The sequence below is a fragment of the Podarcis liolepis genome (genome assembly GCF_965112155.1).
Source record: "Podarcis liolepis genome assembly, chromosome: 16".
Lineage (NCBI taxonomy): Eukaryota > Metazoa > Chordata > Lepidosauria > Squamata > Lacertidae > Podarcis > Podarcis liolepis.
Window position 1 is genome coordinate 12637431 of NC_139567.1, and position 22427 is coordinate 12659857.

General features: G+C 46.2%; 1 protein-coding gene across 1 annotated transcript in view; it reads right to left on the reverse strand.

The window, feature by feature from the left end:
* Window positions 1-120: 120 nt before the first annotated feature.
* NRGN (neurogranin) overlaps window positions 121-22427 on the reverse strand; it is a 50573-nt gene continuing 28266 nt past the window's right edge. Inside the window, exon 3 of the mRNA XM_083480819.1 lies at window positions 121-4007. The gene's annotated coding sequence lies outside the window, so the exon portion shown is untranslated. The remainder of the gene's footprint in view (window positions 4008-22427) is intronic.

The window sequence follows — 22427 nt, forward strand, 5'->3', positions numbered from 1 at the left end:
CAGTGTGTTTTATTGTTCTCCTGGAAACTTTGTGGCTCAGCTGCCTTGGCACGCAATGGGCAAGATGGTGGGCAGCTCCTGCAACAACAACAACAACAACAACAACAACAAGAATCCAGATTTTCATATCAACATTCCTTTATTAACATTCCATCTTGGTAGAAGCAATCACATGCAAAATGTTAAAAAGATATTTAGAAAGACAGCTGCACCAGCTCCTGCCTAAACTGTATGTATGGATGGAGAGAGAGAGAGAGAGAGAGAGAGAGAGAGAGAGAGAGGACTTACAAAGTGGGGCACGGTGCAGAGAGGCCAAGGGAATGTGGGGTGTTCACAAGGCAGATGGAAGAACAGTGTAGGATGGTGTAAAATGTAGCTGAATAAGCAAGGGGGAAATTCCTGCATGCTATCGAGGCCTTTTGAACATTTCTTGGAATAGTTGGGTGGTGTATCATCTCTACAGTCCTTCTTGCTACCTAGAGAATCTTCCTAAAAGCCCAGCAAATTCAAAGCAGAGAATACAGTCACTGCTTGAGTTCGCTCTTCTGCTTATCCCATGGCCTTCTTCCCCTCTCCGTCAGCCCTTCTCTTGTCTGCTCTGAGCCCTGTAAGAAGCGAGGGAAGAAGAAAGCGTAAAAAGCCAGGATCACATCTTCTTTCTAACCTGCCAGCCTGTTAGAGAACTTGGACCGTTCTTCGTGCTCTATAGAGAGCATAAAGCTGGAGGCTTGAGTAAGAAAACAAGAATGAGGGAATTGGGTTAATGAGTCGGGGGAGCCAATTGGGGGAAGGGGGATCGGATTAATGCAGCCTTGCAAATAATAATAATAAGTGGTTGCCTGCAAAAATATTTAGTAGCCTGCTGTGAGCTAGCATTGGAGCGACCAACTAGTGTGCTATTGCATTCAGGTCCTTGCTTTTGAGCTACCCATAGGCATCAGGGGGGTGGGGGCACTGTAAGATGGTCCCTCGGCCTGATCCAGCAAAGCCTTCTTATGACAAGGTACACTGAGTGGCTTCCTCTTCTCTCACTTGCTCTCTCCCTCTGGGCCCAATCGGCACAATGCCCTGAAGCTGAGCACGGGGAGAGGGGTGGAGGCTGTTCTTGTCTTCTTGCTCTGGTTTGCAGGCTCAAAGAGAGCAGGTGAACAGACAGTTCCAGGAGGAGGAGGGAGAAACATCAGAAAACGACAGTGGGCCCTAGTGGGTTCGTGCAGGTGCCCACCAATGCCTGCCCTGTGGAGTGCTCTTCCCTTCCTCTGCCCTGCCTTCCTACCCTGGGTGCAAAGGAGGGATGGAACGCTCCGTTCCTCCTCTACCAGCTGCAAGGCTTTCATGGTTGCTGATGGCTTCTGGGCTAGTGCTTAATTGCAAGGGTGGGTTAATAGCAAATGCGGAAGGCAAAATGATTTAACTGGACTACACGATTGATTCCAAAACTATAGGGCCGGACCACTACAATGGTACCTTGGTTCTCAAACTTAATCCATTCTGGGAGTCCATTCGACTCCCAAAACCATTAAAAAACCAAGGCACGGCTTCCAATTGGCTGCAGAAACTTCCTGCACTCAATCGGAAGCCGCGGAAGCCATGTCGGATGTTCGGCTTCCGAAAAACATTCACAAACTGGAACACTTACTTCTGGGTTTGCGGCGTTCAGGAGCCGATTTGTTCAACAACTAAGCCATTCAGGAACCAAGGTACCACTGTATATTTTGCATCCTGAAGACAAGAATGGTGCCCTTCTTCCCCAAACCAACTGAACTGGTACATGAATCTTGCTTCAGCAATGGTGATGAGACAACATTCTCCATCACACTTGAGGCAGTGTATGCAGTCCTGGCTTCCAACAGAGGGCAATGGCTGGGAGGAGGAGCTCAGGAGCCACAGCTGCACCCCAGCCCCTGACCCCTGAAGTCACTGCCTCACTCTGTACAATGGTAGGGCCAGCCCTACAGAACTTGGGGCTAGGAGGTTAGGACAGCCACAACAAGCAGCTTGCATGGGGGGGGGGGGGAATGATACACACTGACTGTCAGATTGGGTCTGTGCAAATGAAGAACCTGAAGGCTAATAACTGGGAGCAACTTAGCACTCTCCATGATCTACTGGCCCAAAGAATAAAAGGGAATCAATGGCTGTCCTACAGCTACTGTATAAGTTCATTTAAAAAGGGCTCACCACACCATGACAAGAATTGAGGACACCAACAGAATTAGTATTTCAACCTTCAAACCACAACTGAACAGGAACGTTCAACAAAGGCTAGACTGATTAAAAATGGAGCTTGGTTGCGCAACGCCTCAAAAAGAATTTCTAAAACTGTCAGATGCAAAAGAATAAATCAGCATGCAACATGCAAGAAAAGGCTTTATGGAACACCTCTCTGGGCTGACCAAGGAAAAGGGTGTTTCCTTTCTAGCTGGAGATATTTTAAATTTAAAGTGTGAAAGGTAGTATGAGAGAGAGGTTTCAGAAACAGCTTTGCAGGATTTTGACGTGTTTTTCAAAACTTGATGCCGCCTGTAATGAGGACAGACGAAACACCTTATTGCAATCCTATGCATAGTTACGGTACTCAGAAGCAAGCCCCATTAAGTTCAATGGTACTTACTCCCTGGTATGTGAGCACAGGATTGCAGCCTCAGTCGTGGGGACATAGTTTGAATGGACCTTCCTTGCACAAGTAACATTATGTACAGATTTCTGCCTGGCGCAGGTTCAGCAGGCAAGGAATGATGCTGCAATTTTTCTGTGTGCTGGGACAGGGGGTGGGGTGGGGACACAGAACTGGGGTGGGCACATACGAGTTAGTGTTAGGGACGAGGGAGAATATATGAACTGAAGCACAGCCTTTCTTTGAAGCATGCCCTTCTCTGAATTTTGTGACGTAGTTCTCCAAACAAATGAAGTATACAAAAATATATATATCGGGGAAACTAGGCAGACAAAGGCATATATTAGTGAAAATAGCACCATATGTGCATTATATGAGGGGGAACTGACTGCAAACACTTGTCTGTTAGGCAAAAATGCATATAAAAATTTGTACATTAGGCTTAAATTCTGATGAATTTTCAGGGAAATCTTTTTTTTTTTTAAGGAATTGCAAAGCTGATGCAGAAATGTGGTGGACTGGATAAACGAGAAACTGAGAGAAACCAAAATTGCCAGGTTAACCCATCTCGACGTGGCACCCGTAACATCATCAACATGCATTTCCTTCTCCATTATTTTTGAAATGTTATTTAATTAGTAAGATGAAAGATGGGCGAATGGAAATATAAGAAAATCATTGCGTTCACAATCACAGCCATAGGCGATGTTAATGTGGTTTTATTTTATGTGTGTATGGTGGTGTTGTGTGCAGTAAGGATCTAATTAAAAACAGCAGCCAATATTATGCCCCATCGAGCCAGATATTACAGTGGGACAAAATACATGCTTGTGTGCTGTAGAGCAAGCCGTTCTATCATACCACTCGCAGCTCCACTGCCTTGTCTCCAAACTCTGGCCAGTGATGGAAAAGGCTTAAAGGCCGAGCTATATGAAGAATAGCCTCTTTGCCTCTGCTCAGACTGCTTAGAATTTAGGACTGAGTAGCGAATGCCTGAAGGCCCCCCAAAAACTGAGAAGTGGAGAGGCAAGCTTACAGGTTATGAGCGCTGCAAAAGAAAGCTCCGTTCTATATCGCACAGGTGTGGGTGTGATATATGTGTATATAATTTGGGTGGGGGGGATTGAAGAACAACTGATATGTACATGGGGAGGGCTAAGAGGCAGCGTGCAAAGGAGGAAGCAAGGAGTGCCAATATGATTTTTTTTTAACAGAAAGAACAGGGATAGCGGCTCTAAAAAGAAAGGCGGTCCAGGAGAGCATTGCATCTCTTCTGTGATCAGACTCAATGGGGTGGTGATTGTTCTTCTGGAAGTGAAAGGGTGCTGTTGAGAGGACCAATGGGAAACCAGCTTGGATGCTTCTGTGCCATTCCATTTCTTCTTAGCCACTGTAAATAGAAAGAGACATATTGACTCTGGCATTCGCAGATCTGCATCAACAGCTTCCTTCCTGACCCGTGGAGGGACTGCTTCCAAACCTCCCCTCCAGATTTCTTGGTAGGTTTCGGAGCTCCAAATTGCAGGGTTTTGTTTCCAAAGTAGAACCACCAATGAGTTAGAATTTGCCCTTATTCTCCTTTAAATAACATTTCTGAATAATCAGTGGTAGATAATAATAATAATATTATAATAATTTGTTATTATTTATATCCCACCCATCTGCCTGGGTTTCCCCAGCCACTCTGGAAGGCTCCCAACAGAATATTAAAAACACAATAAAACTTCTAACATTAAAAACTTCCCTAAACAGGGCTGCCTTCAGATGTCTTCTAAAAGTCAGGTAGTTGATTATTTCCTTGACATCTGATGGGAGGGCGTTCCACAGGGTGGGCGCCACTACCGAGAAGGCCCTCTGCCTGGTTCCCTGTAACTTCACCTCTCGCAGTGATGGAACCACCAGAAGGTCCTCAAAGCTGGACCTCAGTATCTGGGCTCAATGATGGGGATGGAGACACTCCTTAAGGTATACTGGGCCAAGGCTGTTTAGGGCTTTAAAGGTCAGCACCAACACTTTGAATTGTGCTCAGAAATGTACTGGGAGCCAATGTAGATTTTTCAACTACTTCGTAACCCTGGCATGTTCAGGATGGGCTGAGAGAGACCCATCTGAAATCCTAAAAAGTTGCTGCTGGCCAGTGCGGAACAGGGGCAGCCGATGGGGTTTTGCAAAACCTCCAGATGTCTTGGACTACAGCTCCTATCATCTCTGACTGCTCACCACACTGGCTGGGGCTGGTGGGAGTTGCCATCCACAATGTTTGAATTGTGCCACGTTAGCTACCTCTGGTGGAGACAACACTGAGTTAGGCAGTCCAATGGGCTGGCCCACTTTAAGGCACCTTGCTAGACTAGATTTTTATGTTGTGAACCATCCTGAGATCTATGGGCATAGGGGACTATACAAATTGTAATAATAATGATAACGATAGTGAAAATAATGATGATGATGAATACAATAACAATGTTGTTGTTGTTGTTGTTGTTTAGTCGTTTAGTCGTGTCCGACTCTTCGTGACCCCATGGACCAGAGCACGCCAGGCACTCCTGTCTTCCACTGCCTCCCGCAGTTTAGTCAAAACAATAACAATAGTAGTAGTAATAATAATTCCCCCCCACACACAACTTTCAGAGTCCCAATAAGGCCACCACTAGCACCTGTCCTGGGCACCTCTGCTGGGCACCTGAAAATAACCTGAAGTTTAAAAATAACCTGCAGTTATTCTTTTGGGAATTATAGGGACAGAACTACCTAAACTGTACAGAAATAACAAATTTCTTCTTTTTGGGGTTGTGCTGCAAAGTCTTAAAGCAGGGGTGGCCAACTGCAGGCCTAGGGGCCAAACGTGACTCTCCAAGCTTCTTTGTGTGCCCCCTTTTCCGCACCACACCCCCTGTCCCAAGCCACACTCCTCACTGATCCTGCTTCACCCCCTCCTAATTTTTGCCTGGATGGAGGATACGATGCCCTTGTTGTTCTGCCCACTTTTGCCTCTGGCTCCGCCCACCACCAGCATGTGGCCCCCACAAGGTTGCTCAATAGAGAATGTGGCCCTCGGGCTGCAAAAACACCACCCTTGTCTTAAAGGGTAGGTTTGTTAGCCTGATACAACAAAAACAATAGAGTCCTGTAGCAGCTAAAGACTGACAAATATATTACGTCTAGCTGTGATTCCAAAACACAAGTTCTGATTCATACTACAGACCTTTGGGTAGCGTAATTTTGAGTTACAATCACGGCAACCCTGGAAGTGTATACTTCTGGGTTTCGCCCCGCGCACATGCACAGAAGCGCTCTATTGCTCTGTGCTCGTGCACAGAAGTGGCGCCTTTGGATACGGACTTTTTGGTGTAAGTATGGACCCCCATGATGAATTAAGTTCATATCCAGAGGGTTCACTGTACTACTACTACTACTACTAATAATAATAATTTATTATTTATACCCCGCCCACCTGGCAGGGTTTCCCCAGCTACTCTGGGTGGCTTCCAACAAAAGATTTAAAATACTTAAAGGTTGGGAAGGGGGGAAGGGGGAAGGCCTGCTTGGGAAAGCAAGTTCACTGATCCCAGTGAAACTTACTTCTGAGTAAACAAGCAGAGTGGATTCTAATAATAATTTCTTCTTTATACCCCGCCCATCTGGCTGCGTTTTCCCAGCCACTCTGGGCGGCTCACAATAGAATATTAAAAACACGACAAAACATCAGACATTAAAAACTTCCCGAAACAAGGGTGCCTTCAGATGTCTTCTAAAAGTCAGACAGTTGCCTATTTCTTTGACATCTGCTGGGAGGGCGTTCCACAGGGCAGGCGCCACCACCGAGAAGGCCCTCTGCCTGATTCCCTGCAACTTCACTTCTTGCAGGGAGGGAACCACCAGAAGGCCCTCAGTGTCCGGGCTGAATGGTGGGTGCGGAGACGCTCCTTCAGGTATACTGGATTGGGCAGGCCGGGGCGCTCAAGCGGGACTCAGCTCACGTGGATGCAGGCTAATAACCTGCAAGCAATTCAAGCATCTCCTCCCTTTGGTGAGCCATCGGGAATCTCCCCCTCCCGCTTTGAATGAATGCTGCGATGATGATCCAAGGCCTGGACTGGCTGTGCCAGATCCCTGGTGGAAAGGAAGCATGGTGTTCTGGGCGTTGTTTGGAAAGCACAGCGGGCTTAGGAAAGAGGCAGGAAAGCCGTGGGGCACTCAGGAAGCCCAAGGAGGCATTCGGAGAACTCGCCGTCTCCATTCGGATGAGGAAGTGTAGGAGACGAGGGCTTTGGATCTGACTTGAAAACAGTTCTTGCAGAGGGTGAGTGGGTGGCGAGCAACACTGGCTCCTGCTATTTTCTGCCAGATGGCTGCTGATAACTCCCCTCTCTCTCTTTCTCTCTGATTCTGTGGCTCTTGTTTTTCGCATTGCCTTGATACTGTGCAAAGCCTTGGCACCTTTCTCATCCTCAGGGAGGTGTGAATCATCCCCATGGTCTACTGATGGGTGTTGAACTGCTGCCTTGGTGCCACCTGCAAAACCTGGCACCTGTGTCTCAAATCAGGAGACAAGCTTTACTGAGATGCACATTGCTAGCACAGTGGTACCTCTGGATACAAACGAGACCTATTCCACAGCACCATTCGCATCCTGAAGCGAACGCAACTCGCAACTGCGCGTGCGCGGGTCACGATTTGCTGCGCATGCGTGTGACGTCATTTTGACCATCTGCGCATGCGCGAGTGGCGAAACCCAGAAGTAACGCGTTCCATTGCTTGCGGGTCGCTGTGGAGCGCAACCCAAAAATGCTCAACCTGAAGCAACTTCAACCTGAGGTATGACTGTACATTCAAAAGGATGGGAAGGGGGGACCCTGTGTCTCATCCTGACATTGCTGACCTACCCCTCCATCATAACTTGACTGCTGGTCGTCCTCGCTGATGGGCGCTCTCAACTCAACAGCATCTGCAGGACCGCAGGTCCTGTGAGAAGAAGCTTGTTGGATCAGATCAGGCATACCTAAACTGGGCTCTACAGCTGTTTGGGGACTACAACTCCCATCATCCCTAGCTAACAGGGCCAGTGGTCAGGGATGATGGGAATTGTAGTCCCAAAACAGCTGGAGGGCCTAGTTTAGGGATGCCTGGATCAGATCAAAAGTCCATCTTGCCTGGCATCTAGCTGTTCTCCCCTCAAGCCACACAGCTCAGCAGATGTCTCCAAGAAAGTTCAGGATAGGACCCCTGGACAGTTAAGTCCAGTCAAAGATGACTATGGGGTTGCGGAGCTCATCTCGTTTTCAGGCCGAGGGAGCTGGCGTTTGTCCACAGGCAGCTTTCTGGGTCGTGTGGCCAGCATGACTACACTGCTTCTGGCACAACGGGACACCGTGACGGAAGCCAGAGCACACAGAAATGCTGTTTACCTTCCCGCCACAGCAGTACCTATTTATCTACTTGCACTGGCCTGCTTTTGAACTACTAGGTTGACAGGAGCTGGGACAGAGCAACGGAAGCTCACCCCGCCGTGGGGATTTGAACCGCCAACCTTCCGATTGGCAAGCCCAAGAGGCTCAGTGGTTTAGACCTTAGCTCCACCTGCCATCCCTGTGGGGCACCACCAACCCCAGCAGCAATTCAATTGGTATTCAGTAGCATTTATCAGAGAACATGAAAGTTCTGCCATATGGGCACCATAGCCAATTGCCATTTATAGCTCTATCCTCAAGGCATTTGTCTTAGGGAGGGGCCCTAACTCTGCGGTTGAACATCTGTAATGCTTGCTGAATGTCCCAGGTACCCATCACAGGGGCGTCTGAAAGACCATCTTGCCTTGTGGGGAATGGGGAAGAAGCAGAAACAGCTTTTTCTGAACAAACTTCTCTTTTCCATTTTATTATAACTTTTAAAAAAGGTGTTCTTTGCTGTAATCTTATGTAAACTGTTTTGTGAGGTCCACCCAAAAAATGGCACATAAATACTGTAAATAAATAAATAAATAAATAAATAAATAAATAAATAATAAAATGGTAATAATAATAAACCACTCTGGAGAGCCACTGGCAATCAGTATAGAGACTGTACTGAATTAGATGAGTGAATTGTCTGACTAAGGTAGCTTATTTTTATGTTCCTAGGATGGGGCTGCTACAGGCAAGTCCCCGCTTCCCTCCTTTGCAGGGAACCTACTCTCTGCATCCTCCAATAAACATGGGTCAGGCTTCAAGGAACCTCAGTGTTCTTGTTTTTATTAATTTAAACACCATGATGCACAACACCATCTCCAACTGCCTCTCATCGTTGTTTCATCATTATCATTACCATTATTTAAACCTATTAGTTGCTTTTTGTACAGAAGTAAAGCAAAATGACTTAGAACAGTGCTTGTCTAGTCTCCATGGGCTGCAGAGCTGTCTCCCTACTGCAAATGCAGAGATGTCCTAAAGGGGAACTGGCAAATATGTTTTAGTTATTCATTTATGTATATACTACTGGATTGTGGTAAAACCTCATAGCAGTTCAAAAGAAATATTAAACTCACCAATTAAAAACAGCTAAAACCATTAGAAAAATAAATCAACTTATTACCTGCCCTTCACTCCCAAGGTTCCATGGGCAGGTTACAACACTTCAAAAAATAATTAACAATAACAGTACAAGAGATTAAAACACACCAACACCTACATGTCTGTATAGGATATTGCGTATAAAAAAAAATGTTTGAAGCAGGCACCCAAAACCTGCCTGGCGTTAATGGTCAGGGGGTTCCTAAGTGTAGAAGCTGCAACACTAAAAGATATTTTAGTTTTCATATTTCCCAGCTGTCATGCATCCTACAGAACCCAGCAAGAAGAATGAGTGACTGTTGTCTAGAATATTATCTAATTGCAATAATGTGCAGGTGGGCAGCTATGGAATACCACTAAATATTACAGTGTTGGGGAGGAGGAGAATTCCACCCACTTCTGTCTCTTCCCATTTCACTTAGTACAATTGCATTTGGGAGTCTGTAAGCCTCGGATTGCTTCTAGATCAGTCCTGTTTGCCAGTTCCACATCTTTGATGTCTTCTGTAATGCTTTTTGCTAGGGAGAAGCATCAACTCTAATCACGATCATTGTAAACAACACTTAACATTAATCATTGCTGCCTTTGTTTAATGAGCTTGCAGTGAATTTGCTGCAATGTCCTCTTAATCTTGTAACAATCTGTGGGATCCGCATCCTATTCTGGGGGTTCGTATTTCAAACAGGGCTGCTGCAAAACTATCCCATAATGGCAGCCTATAACTGCACTGATACTTGAAAGGTGAGCTAGCATTGCTTATCTTTTAAAACATAGGCTTGTGTCTAGTGTTCCCTTTCTGCTAGTGCAAGGGCTCACATGCTAGTCAACGGGTGATGTGGTTTTCTTGCCCCGGCGCTTTCCCCTGAAAAACCTGCTCTTTGTTGCTGAATCGGAGCAAACAGCAGTCTGTGGGGGAACCGAATTCAGCATGAGTTTTCTGGGGCAAAGCAGTGGGGCAGGAGGGAAGTGCTCAGACACAGAGCTTTAAAGACCGGACCTGTGTCTAGCAAGGTCAAAAGGGAAGTTTGGACATTTTGCCACAGACTCAGCAATCTCTTGCACAACCCATGTATACATTGTCTAGCACAGCCACGTTCCACAGGCACAACATGTTTTTTCCAGAAGAACAAGGATACCCTAAGGGACTTAACTGAATGCCACATTTAGATACAACCCTCAATATTTTAATCATATTGCACGCTTGGGGAATTCTTATCTTGTTTTATGTTTGTTGATGTATTTGCAGAGCCTGATATTTAATATATAGAGAGGAACCGTTCGGTATAAAATACAAAACAAAGTCCGTTTCCCACAAGTGTTTTATGCACTATAGTCCTCGTTGTGCGTTCATGTCTAAGTGTTAATTAAACACATGAGGAGGCAGTGGAAATGAGCTCACTGGAGCTTCATTTTTTGCCACCCTCCAGCTTGTGGAAGATCAACTTCTGCAGCAAGGAGTCATCAATGAAAGCTCTCTGTGCAATTTGGAACCCTCATTTTCCAGGGGTCTAAAAGCCTCCCCAGGTACAAAATGTCCCTATTGCAGATGTTTGCCTTCTGTAAGTTGGACAAGAATGGCAATGGGACAGAGCTAGGGTGATCTTTCTTGCAGCCACCTCTCATGTTCTGGGCATGTGGCGAAGCAGCAGGCAAGAAGCCCCTTAAAGGTAAAAGTAAAGGGACCCCTGACCATTAGGTCCAGTCATGGCCAACTCTGGGGTTGCGGCGCTCATCTCGCTTTATTGGCCGAGGGAGCCGGCGTACAGCTTCCGGGTCATGTGGCCAGCATGACTAAGCCGCTTATGGTGAACCAGAGCAGTGCACGGAAACACCGTTTACCTTCCCGCCAGAGCAGTACCTATTTATATACTTGCACTTTGACATGCTTTCAAACTGCTAGGTTGGCAGGAACTGGGACCGAGCAACGGGAGCTCACTCCGGTGCGGGGATTCAAACCGCCAACCTTCTGATCGGCAAGTCCTAGGCTCTGTGGTTTAACCCACAGCACCACCCTAAGAAGCCCCTTACCACCCTTTAATGCTCCAGGGGCTTAGGAAGTCCCTGTTGTAACTTACCGTATTTTTTGCTCTATAAGACTCACTTTTTCCCTCCTAAAAAGTAAGGGGAAATGTGTGTGCTCCTTATGGAGTGAATGCAGGCTGCGCAGCTATCACAGAAGGCAGAACAGCAAGAAGGGATCGCTGCTTTCGCTGCGCAGCGATCCCTCTTGCTGTTCTGGCTTCTGAGATTCAGAATATTTTTTTTCTTGTTTTCCTCCTCCAAAAACTAGGTGTGTCTTGTGGTCTGGTGCGTCTTATGGAGCGAAAAATACGGTAAGTGGCTTTAGATTGCCTTGGGCAAGATGAAGCAATTAAGCTACTAACAAATTTAATAAATAAATAATGATGATAGGAGAAATTCACAACAAAATGACAATGAATTTTCACGATTTCTTTAAAAAAATACTAACTCACAGAATGATGCAAAAATGTGCAGAACTGAACTTGAGACTGGAAAATGAGAAACTGAGAGAAACCAAAATTGCCATACAATGGTACCTCGAGTTGCGGACATGATCCAATCTGGAGTGCAATTCGCACCCCAAAAAGTCCGCAACTAAAACAGCACTTCTGCACATGCGCAGAGCATGATAGAGCACTTCTGCACATGTGTGCATCATGCAGAATGAGATGCAACATGAACCTAATGCAACACGAGGTATGACTATACAATGGAACCTCGGTTTTCAAACGTAATCTGTTCCAGAAGACCGACTTCTGAAACCCGAAGCATGCATTTTCGGAAGCAAATACTTATGGAAAACTCAATACGGAAGCCACGTGGCACATTCAACTTCCAAAAACCGAAACATTCAACTTCTGAGACATTCGAAAACCAAGGTTCCATCGTACAGTCATACCTTGGATCTCAAATAGCTTAGTTGCTGAATGTTTCGGCTCCCGAACGATCGAAAATCAGAATTAAGTATTCCAATTTTCAAGATTTACGAAAGTCGGATGTCCGGCACGGCTTCCGTGGCTTCTGATTGGCTGCAGCCCCTTGGTTTTTTAATGGTTCTGGGAGTTGGATGGACTTCCGGAACGGATTCCATTCAACTTCCGAGGTATGACTGTATTTGCCAATCCCTACCTTCAGGCTAGTGTAGGGAGGATGGACAATCCAATCCATGCAGCATACAGTACGCAGCTCCTTCCTCCAAAAAAAGGGAATCGCTGGAGCACCCTACATTCCAGGGGGTTGCATTAGATAACCCTCAGGGTCCCTTCCAACTCCTATTCTATTCTATTCTAATCTGCTGCCCAACGCTATTTCCTCACTCTGCCTAATAAAAGGGCCGTCCCTCCTAAAACTGATTTCAGAATCCACAGGAAGTGTAAAGATTATTTAAGCCACATTCTTCTTCTTCTTCTTCTTCTTCTTCTTCTTCTTCTTCTTCTTCTTCTTCTTCTTCCACTCCCTTTCCTTTAGACTCGTTTAATAAATATCTCAATTAGAAACCTGGAGTTGAGCAACGAGGCTCCACTGGGAAGATATCGCCCACGCCGACTGTTCAGCCTAATTGCTAAAAGGAGAGCTGGCTTATGTCTGTCTCCTGCTTTTAAAATCTCTTAAGTTTGGATTTAGCTGGGGCTTCTTCTCAGGAAAGTGGAGACAGGGTTTATTTATTTTTTAAATTTTATTTTGCAGCCTTAGTGACCATGTGTTTGTGAGCGATAAAACACACTCATCCTTTCTTGCATGGCAAGGCACCGGTGGGCACGAGAGTCCTGAGAGTCTCAAACGGCATCTGCCCTTGATTTACTCCACTTTTCTATACCTTTTTCCTGCCAGGTTTTAAAAATAGCATGCGCTGATGTGAGGCGTTCAGCCTGGTGTTGCTAAGGAAGAAATCAAATTCAAATCCAGCACCTTCGTCTCCACCGGGGCGTTAAGTCCTTGTTTCCATGCGAACTACCAGCGTGTAGGATTGCTGCCTGCCACGTTAAAAACTAGGACATACAGTTGTGACTCTTTGCTGGTTCTACATGTGGGAAGTTTGCAGAAAAGAAAGAGAAAGGAAAAACAAACCAGAGTCGTCGTGAAAAGCGGAACTGGTTCTTTCCTTGTTTTCAAGCAGAAATGGAGGAAACCAGGCAGGGTTCAATGATTGTTTTGGATTTCTAGTGCATGCATACACACATAAGGAATCAGGCCCAGTTGAAATAAACACATTTAAAATGAAAACAGGACGTGCTTTCGAACTGCTAGGTTGGCAGGAGCCATTTGCCTAAAAAGGTAAAGGGACCCCTGACCATTAGGTCCAGTCACGGACGACTCTGGGGTTGCAGCACTCATCTCGCTTTATTGGCCGAGGGAGCCGGTGTACAGCTTCCGGGTCATGTGGCCGGCATGACTAAGCCGCTTCTGATGAACCAGAGCAGCGCACAGAAACGGCGTTTACCTTCCCACCGGAGTGGTACCTATTTATCTACGTGTGCTTTCGAACTGCTAGGTTGGCAGGAGCAGAGACCGAGCAACGGGAGCTCACCCCATCGCGGGGATTCAAACCGACAACCTTCTGATCAGCAAGTCCTAGGTTCTGTGGTTTAACCCACAGCGCCACCCGCGTCCCACCATTTGCCTACTTGTCAATAAAAATAGATACAGTCTACAAAATTTTTGGATCAAGATCCTGCAACAAAATATTGAGCAGTGCAACCCAAAGCTTAATGGTCAGGACACCTGAACAAATTAAGACATGTCCTAGTTGATGCCTCTCGAATCACATGGGGGAGGGTGGTCCAGAGGCTTGGTGGAGCTATGGAAAAGGTGCTGTTCCTTGTTGTCACTAGATGGTGATCTGCCAACCATGACATGACCAGCAGGGTATTCCCCAATGGGGAAGTGTCCCCAGGATCAACCCCCAACATCAGCAGGTAAGGCTGGGGGAGAATACTGTCTGAAAACCTGGAGAGCCGAACTGAGGAAGATATCCATGTATGTAACCACTGCCATGAGAATGCTGACAGCCAAATGGTGGAAGGGAGTCAAAATACCCACTAAAATGGAGTGGAAGGCGAAATTATTTTACTACAGTGGTGCCCCGCAAGACGAACGCCTCGGAAAACGAAAAACTCGCTAGACGAAGGAGTTTTTCATTTTCTTAGCCGCTTCGCAAGACGCATTTCCCTATGGGCTTGCTTCGCAAAACGAAGCTTGCCCCGCAAGCTCCGGGGATAGCGGGGAAGCGCAGCACGTCTTCCCCGCTGTCCCCGGACCTCTTTTGAAGCAAGGGGCGACGGGGAGAAGATTGCTTCTCCCCGTTGCCAGCCCCGCAATCTCCGGGGACAGAGGGGAAGACGCGCGCGCCTTCCCCTCTGTCCCCGGACCCCTTTTGAACCAAGGGGCGGCAACGGGGAGAAGCGATTCTCCCCGCTGCCCCTTCCCTTGCTTTAAAACAGGTCCCTTGCTTTAAAACAGGCGCCTTCCCCTCTGTCCCCGGAGATTGCGGGGCAGGCAACGGGGAGAAGCAATCTTCTCCCCGCCGCCCCTTGCTTTAAACAGGTCCCGGGACAGAGGGGAAGGCACGCGGCGCTTCCCCTCTGTCCCCGGACAGTCTCCATAGGAACGCATTGATTGATTTTCAATGCATTCCTATGGGAAACTGTGCTTCACAAGACGAAAAACTCGCAAGAAGAAAAAACTTGCGGAACGAATTAATTTTGTCTTGCGAGGCACCACTGTATGTAGAATTGGCAAAGATGACAGGAGAAATGAGGAACCAGGCAAACCAAAAGTTTAACAAAGAATGGGATATATATTTAAAAGAACATTGATCACGTATGAAATCTTTGACATGCTTTGATTAACTTCTGCAGTGTGATATGCTACAAAGATTATAGATAATATATGGTAAGTTAAAGGTCCTACAATATGCAGTCAACAGGGAAACAAAGGACCCATACTGAGGATGACGGAAGTCTCAACGTAGGGAAGAACTTTATTTTATATGTAACATATGTTTTGTGTGTATTTGATGTGATTTGTTTTTTCTTTGGATTTTTTGTGGTGAATGGATTCAATATTTAAAAGCAATAAAGATTAAATTGCAAAAAAGGAGAGAAAACTTGGAGAGGCACTGTCAGTCAAAGTAGGCGATACTGAGCTAGATGGACGAATGGTTGGATTCATTACAGGTATAAAACAGCTCCCACTGTTCTTAAGGCAATCAGTCTGCCAAGTATCCTGATCTTCAGCTGTTCAGGGTTTCCTATGTCAATAGCAAAACCTTGAAGATGTACACAATGTACAAACATGTACAAAATTTGGGGGAGGGGCGGTTCTTGCAAAAACGTATACATTGGGCAAAAATACTTGCAAAAACTGTGGGCATGAAGGGAAACATGTATGAAAACAAAGGCAAATTTTCATGTACATTGGTAAAAGGATATGGAATGGGGCGAACTGGGGACTGGAAAAATGAGAAGCCGAAATTGACAGAGTCACCCACCCCTAATTCTGCCCCAGTCAAAACAGCCTCCATCTCCGTCATCAGTAAATAATCAAACGCAGAGCTAAGTACAGATATCCCAAGCTCAAAGACCATCATTGCTCCATGGACCACAATTGGGTGATTAAAACTATTTGGCATTACTTAGAAGCTGGCCCAGTCACTCTCTCTTCCGTCCCTCCCCCCTCACGGCAACAGGCTGAGATTCATTGGTCAATAATTCACATCAATATTTGCAGTCCCCATATGACAAGCGTCAGACACGCTCCATCCATCTGACTTGCACTCCACAGCATACATGCAACAACTCATCAGCAAATATGGCTTTAGGGTTTTCATTTAAATTTTAAAAAGAAAAGATGAAAGGAAACAGACCACGTTGCTTTTTTACATCAAATACTATCTTAATTTGTCAGAAGGCCAAATTCCATTTCCCTTCTAACGTCTTTCCTCCCCCGCAAACCTGTACATTTGGTCTGCAAATGCTTTCGGGGAAAGCATATAAGCTTTGCATATGCCAACGATATCCCCAGATGGATTGAGCTAATGAAATCATGCTGCGGAATAGGATTGCAAGCCTATTTGTGCAGGGGAGAAATTGTGCACCTGGAATGAAGAGGGCAAATTCAGATGTCCTAAAAGAGTGTCTTAATTCCATGGATCCAAGGACCTTTTGAAGACCCAATAAATCTTTCCGCATGCAATTGTGCCTCCAGTCCTTCCAGTATACGATAAGGGTGTTTTAAACATCACAGGGGGCCACTTTTTTATATCCCCACATAACTCACACAGCTGAGGGTTATGGCTCTGAATGCCAGTTGTTGGAGATCCTGAGCAGGGAAAGGCTATTGCCCTCCAAGTGTCCCTATTTTCCAGGGACAGTCCCAGATTTAGAAAAGCTGTCCGGGTTCCTAATTTGATCCCATAATGTCCCGCTTCCCCTTAGGACGCCCCTATTTTCATCGGAGAAATGTTGGAGGGTATGGAGTTGTGCAAACCCTGAGCCAAGGAGATAAGTAACTCTACAAACTTTAGAAGACATCTAAAGACAACCCTAAATAAGGAAGCTTTTCTTTAAAGTTTAATGTCTTATCATTTTTTTAATATATGTTGGAAGCTGCCCAGAGTGGCCAGGGCAACCAGTCACATGAGCGGGGTAAAAATAAATTATGATGATGATGATGATTAGATGCAGGTGGGGCTGTGGTCTAAACCACCAAGCCTCTTGGTCTTGCCTCTTGGTCTTGCCAATCGGAAGGTCGGCGGTTTGATTTCCTGTGACAGGGTGAGCTCCCATTGCTCTGTCCCAGCTCCTGCCAACCTAGCAGTTTGAAAGCACACCAGTGCAAGTAGATAAATAGGTATCGCTGTGGTGGGGAGGTAAACGGAGTTTCCATGTGCTCTGGTTTCCGTCACGGTGTCCCGTTGCACCAGAACTGGTTTAGTCATGCTGGCCACACGACCCGGAAAGCTGTCTGTGGACAAACGCCGGCTCCCTTGGCCTGAAAGCAAAATGAGCACCGCAACCCCATAGTCATCTTTGACTGGACTTAACTGTCCGGGGATCCTTTACCTCTTACCTATTACAGTGGTACCTCTGGATGCGAATGGGATCCGTTCTGGAGCCCCAATGACCTGATGAGTAGAACGTAACACGCATCTGCGCGTGCATGGGTCGCGTTTTGCCGCTTCCGCACATTCATGCAGCGTCATTTTGAGCATCTGCGCATGCGCCAGTGGCGAAACCCAGAAGTAACGTGTTCCGTTACTTCTGGGTCACCGCGGAGCGTAGCCTGAAAACGCTCAACCTGAAGCATATTCAGTCCGAGGTATGACTGTATCATCATCATCATCAAGACTCCTTGTTCTCTGCTCTCCCTTTCTTCCACTCCAACCCCACAGAGTCAGCATGTTACACGGGACTAAGCCTTGGTGTCCACAGCCTCCCTGCTGCCTTCTTGACTGTTTCCCAGAGGATGCTACCAGCTGCCCAAGGGAGGAGGCCGGCACTGGCAGCCATGGGGAGGAGAAGCCATGGGGAGGCAACAGTATGCTCCCTTGCAGCCACCACTGCCGCCGACACAGCTCAGGACAAGCGATGGATCATCCTCCTCCTTTCCCACCTTGGCGGTGGTGGCAATGTTTGGGGAAATAGGGACATTCCGGCATCAAATCAGAAGCCAGAAGCTTTCATAATTCCAGGACTGTCACTGGGAAATAGAGAAACTTGCAGGGCATGCGATTCCCCCCAGGTTACAAACCCACCCACAGGCCACCCCCCTGAATGTTTTTGATCGGCCAGAATGTGCCTTGGAACTGTGACGGTGCTGCTTCCTTCCTCTGATTTTTGAATGGCAGGGAAGAGTTGCACCCATTTGCTCTGCCCCCTTTGCATCTGCCCCCACCAGATGGTTGTGGCCACCAGAAGGTTGGGGTCAGGGACCGTGCTGAGGAGGGCTGCGCTGAGGAGGAATGGTGGGAGCCTCCACCTGCTCCTGATCAGGATCCTGAATCTTCCCAGGAGCAAGGAAATAGTATAGGTTTGGAACAGTGGTTTGCAGAGGGGCATAGTTTAGAAGGCAGAAGTTAGGAAGTACTGGGTGGGGAACAGCTAGGAGGAGAGGAAATGGGGGAGAGAGAGTTAACAGACTCACTATCAATGGCAAGCGTCCAGCCGCTCAGCCCAAGGTCAAAGACAGAGGATAAGGTGGCAGCACAGAAAGCACAGGGCTTGCAAGATCAGGTTGCAAGGCGCAGAAATGAAGTGGGTGACTAGGGAGGAAGTGGGTGGAACCCTTAATTGAGAGCACCGCCATTCCGAGGAATGGATTCTTTGTTTTCTTGCTGTGGTCATTAAAATTTCTAACTGGTAAGAGACTCCTTTCGCTTTGTTCTGCTTATCTACAGCCAAAGCGGGGGAGGAAGCAGAGTCCCTGAAGCCTGACAGTTGGCCATGAAGGAACGTGGCCCTTGGACACATTAAGGTTCCCCACCCTGATTTGAAAGGGTGTCTAAACCAGGTGCCCAGCACTGCATGTGGAGGATGGAAATCCATAGCTAAAATAAGCCTTCTCCAAGCTGGTGCCCTCCAGATCTTTTGGACTATAAGTACCATCAGTCCCAGCTAGCATACTGCAGTGGCAGGGGCTGGTGGGAGTTGTAGTTCCATCATCTGGCGAGCACCCTGTTAGGGAAGACTACTGTACATGTCTATCTGGAACTAAGCCCCTTCGACATCAGCTGAATGCTGCCTCTCCCCTTCCTCTATCATTTCCCCTATACAGTGGTACCTTGGGTTACAAACACTTTGGGTTACAGACTCTGCTAACCCAGAAGTAATACCTGGGGTTAAGAACTTTGCCCCAGGATAAGAACAGAAATCGCGCAGTGGCAGCAGCGGGAGACCCCATTAGCTAAAGTGGTACCTCAGGTTAAGAACGGTTTCAGGTTAAGAACGGACCTCTGGAATGAATTAAGTTCGTAACCAGAGGTACCACTGTATTTGAAATGTAGTTTGAAAGCTCCTTGGGTGCAGGGACCTGACTTCTTATACTTTGTGAACTGCCACACGCACTGATGGCACAATAATAAACTCTAATATTCATAATAATACATAAGACAAGCTAGACAACTACTCCATGTTGTCTCTTCCCGGCATGTAATTGTAACTTTAAAAGTTAAATTAGTTTTTTTAGGAATTAAAAAAGCTCTTTTTTTCCCTTTCTTTTTAAGATGCCAAACCCATTTATACGCAGAAAACAGTATGGTGTTGACAACAATGAGCTAGTTAATTTCATTTATTCATCTCAAAGGAAATTAATCAAATCTGCATAATTATTTCCAAGGTTGAAAGATATGTTTAGTTATTTAAAATGCGACTTTCTCTACTGAGGAGAAGTGCAGGAGTGTGGGGTGGATTTAGCAGACAGTGTTGTGATTTATTTATCAGAGAAAAGTGGAAAGTAGAGATTGGAGCAGACAGATTGATGGTTTACAACACACAGGTTGCCTGGGCTAGATTTGGACTGTTCTAAACCATCCTTTTGCAGAACACAGTCCCAAAGGGGGCAGCGGAATGCAACTTCATTCTTGGCTGAAGCAGATGGAACTTATTTGTCTTGACGCAACTGCATGCTTGAGGGAACCCAGATTTTAAAAGTGGCATCTTGTGGCCTGCTAATTGCCCCTCTCGGCTGGTGCGCCAGCAGAGTTTTCTCAGGGTGGTGGGTGGAAGGAAAGTGGCGTCTTGCTGAGCTAATAACCATTCCAAACAAATTGCTCCTAATGTGTAAGCACATTTTCCTCTCCTTGCTCAGTTGCTTCCCACAACCGCTGGGGTGAACACTCAAAACCCCACACAATTGTGCCCAGGGGGTGCTGCCTAAACAAAGGCCAGGGGTTTACATTTCTAAAGGGGAGAGCTAGGTTTGCCAGTGGGTGGTGTTATAAGAATTCTAAGGTCCCAAATATAAAATAAAGGTTCATAAATGTACAAGGCAAACACATACATACCGGTAATTACCGTATTTTTCGCTCTATAACACGCACCAGACCATAACACGCATGTAGTTTTTAGAGGAGGAAAACAAGAAAAAAAATATTCTAAACGAAATAGTGGATATATGATTTTTGTGGTTCATGCTGTGGCTACAGACATGTGATCTGACAGTGAGTCTGGAGTAGACCAATGCAAAAATCCTGAGGATCCATGTGGATCCATGCTTTGTAACCACGGAGGAGGGAAGGAAGGGGAACCATGGATCCTCTGCTCACGACTGCAGCAGATCCCCCCCGCCACCCATAGGCATTCGCTCCATAACATGCACAGACATTTCCCCTTACTTTCTAGGAGGAAAAAAAGTGAGTGTTATGGTGCAAAAAATACAGTACATAAACCACGTGTCTGAAATAGTACAGCAGAGCAATCATGAAGTCATTTTGACTCTCCCAAACCATTTTGACTGTCCCAAATTGACCTCAAATATTTCTCTGCAAGAAGGAAAGAAATGGGAAAGTCTCTCCATTTTCTTTTGCTTACCTGTCTTAAGGGCATATTTGTGTATGAACAGGGTGAGCCTGTATAGTTAAAGCCATGGTTTTCCCAGTAGTGATGTATGGAAGTGAGAGCTGGACCATAAAGAAGGCCGATCGCTGAAGAATTGATGCTTTTGAATTATGGTGCTGGAGGAGACTCTTGAGAGTCCCATGGACTGCAAGAAGATCAAACCTCTCCATTCTTAAGGAAATCAGCCCTGAGTGCTCACTGGAAGGACAGATCCTGAAGCTGAGGCTCCAATACTTTGGCCACCTCATGAGAAGAGAAGACTCCCTGGAAAAGACCCTGATGTTGGGAAAGATGGAGGGCACAAGGAGAAGGGGACGACAGAGGACAAGATGGTTGAACAGTGTTCTCAAAGCTACAGTATGAGTTTAACCAAACTGCGGAAGGCAGTGGAAGACAGGAGTGCCTGGCGTGCTCTGGTCCATGGGGTTACGAAGAGTCGGACACGACTAAATGACTAAACAACAACAAAGGGTGAGCCTGTGACCTGGATCCAGGAATTAAAGTATTTACCACTGCAAAAGAATGGCCGGGCTGGCCAGTTAAAGCAATCAGTGACCATTGTCAGGTATCCTGGCAGACAGGATTTCTGCTGTAAACCACCTCCTGTGATGCATTTCTGCTGTAGACTGCCTCCTTCTGTGATGTATGTATGATGTTTTGGGGGGTGGTCTTGAGCTACAAGGTGGGCAATTTCAAAAGTCTCTAGGAGGGCTTGCACACCACTGTTCTGGGTTCCTCCTCCCTCCTGCGTATGGTGAGTGAAGACCCTGTTGCAACAATTAATAAAGTTCAGGCTTACTAGCTGCTTTGCTTCTCAGTATTCTGTGGCTGGCCTCTGTTATTTCTCCTACCACTTAAGGACACTATACAGGCTCCAGGAAAGGGAAAAGGAGCAGATTTTTTTCTATAACAGTGGTTAAAAGTTTTCCATGATTCACAGTTGCTAATGGCAGAAAGAGGTTTGGCGTGGGTGTTTCTACACACACACACACACACACACACACACACACCTGAGTACAGAAGTGCAGGAGAATTGCATCTGATTGATTCCCTGCTGCCTCATAACTGTCAATGAAAAAGGATAGGAAACTGCCGCTCCAAATTCCCAAAACACATTTGGATTTTAAAGGTGCTAGTCCCTCTGCTACTCCTGTCTTTTATTTGCATAGATGTTTAAGGTTTGTTTGGGGTTGGTTTTTGGTTTTTTTTTAAAAAAAATGTTTTTATGAATTCTGTTCATTGTACAGTGGTACCTCGGAAGTCAAACAGAATCCATTCAGGAAGTCCGTTCAACTTCCAAAACGTTCGAAAACCAAAGAACTGTTTCCGATTGGCTGCAGGAAGCCGTGGAAGTTGCAATGGACGAGTGGGTTCCTAAAAACATTCACAAACCGGAACACTCACTTCTGGGTTTGTGGCGTTCAGTAACCAAAACATTCAACTCGCAAGGCGTTCAGGATCCAAGGTACAACTAATTGCTTTTAGCATTTCTATTGTGTCCGTAAGTCATTTCTATGAATAAAGCAACTAATTAATATAAATGCTACTACTAATAATCATGATCATCATAATTGCTTCAGGGACAGAACTAAGCTTGAGCCTGCCTTACCATTTATCCATAATAATGACAATTTGTGTGATGTTCCTAGCTTGCTGTTGAGTTGACAACACCCAACATGGAGCGAG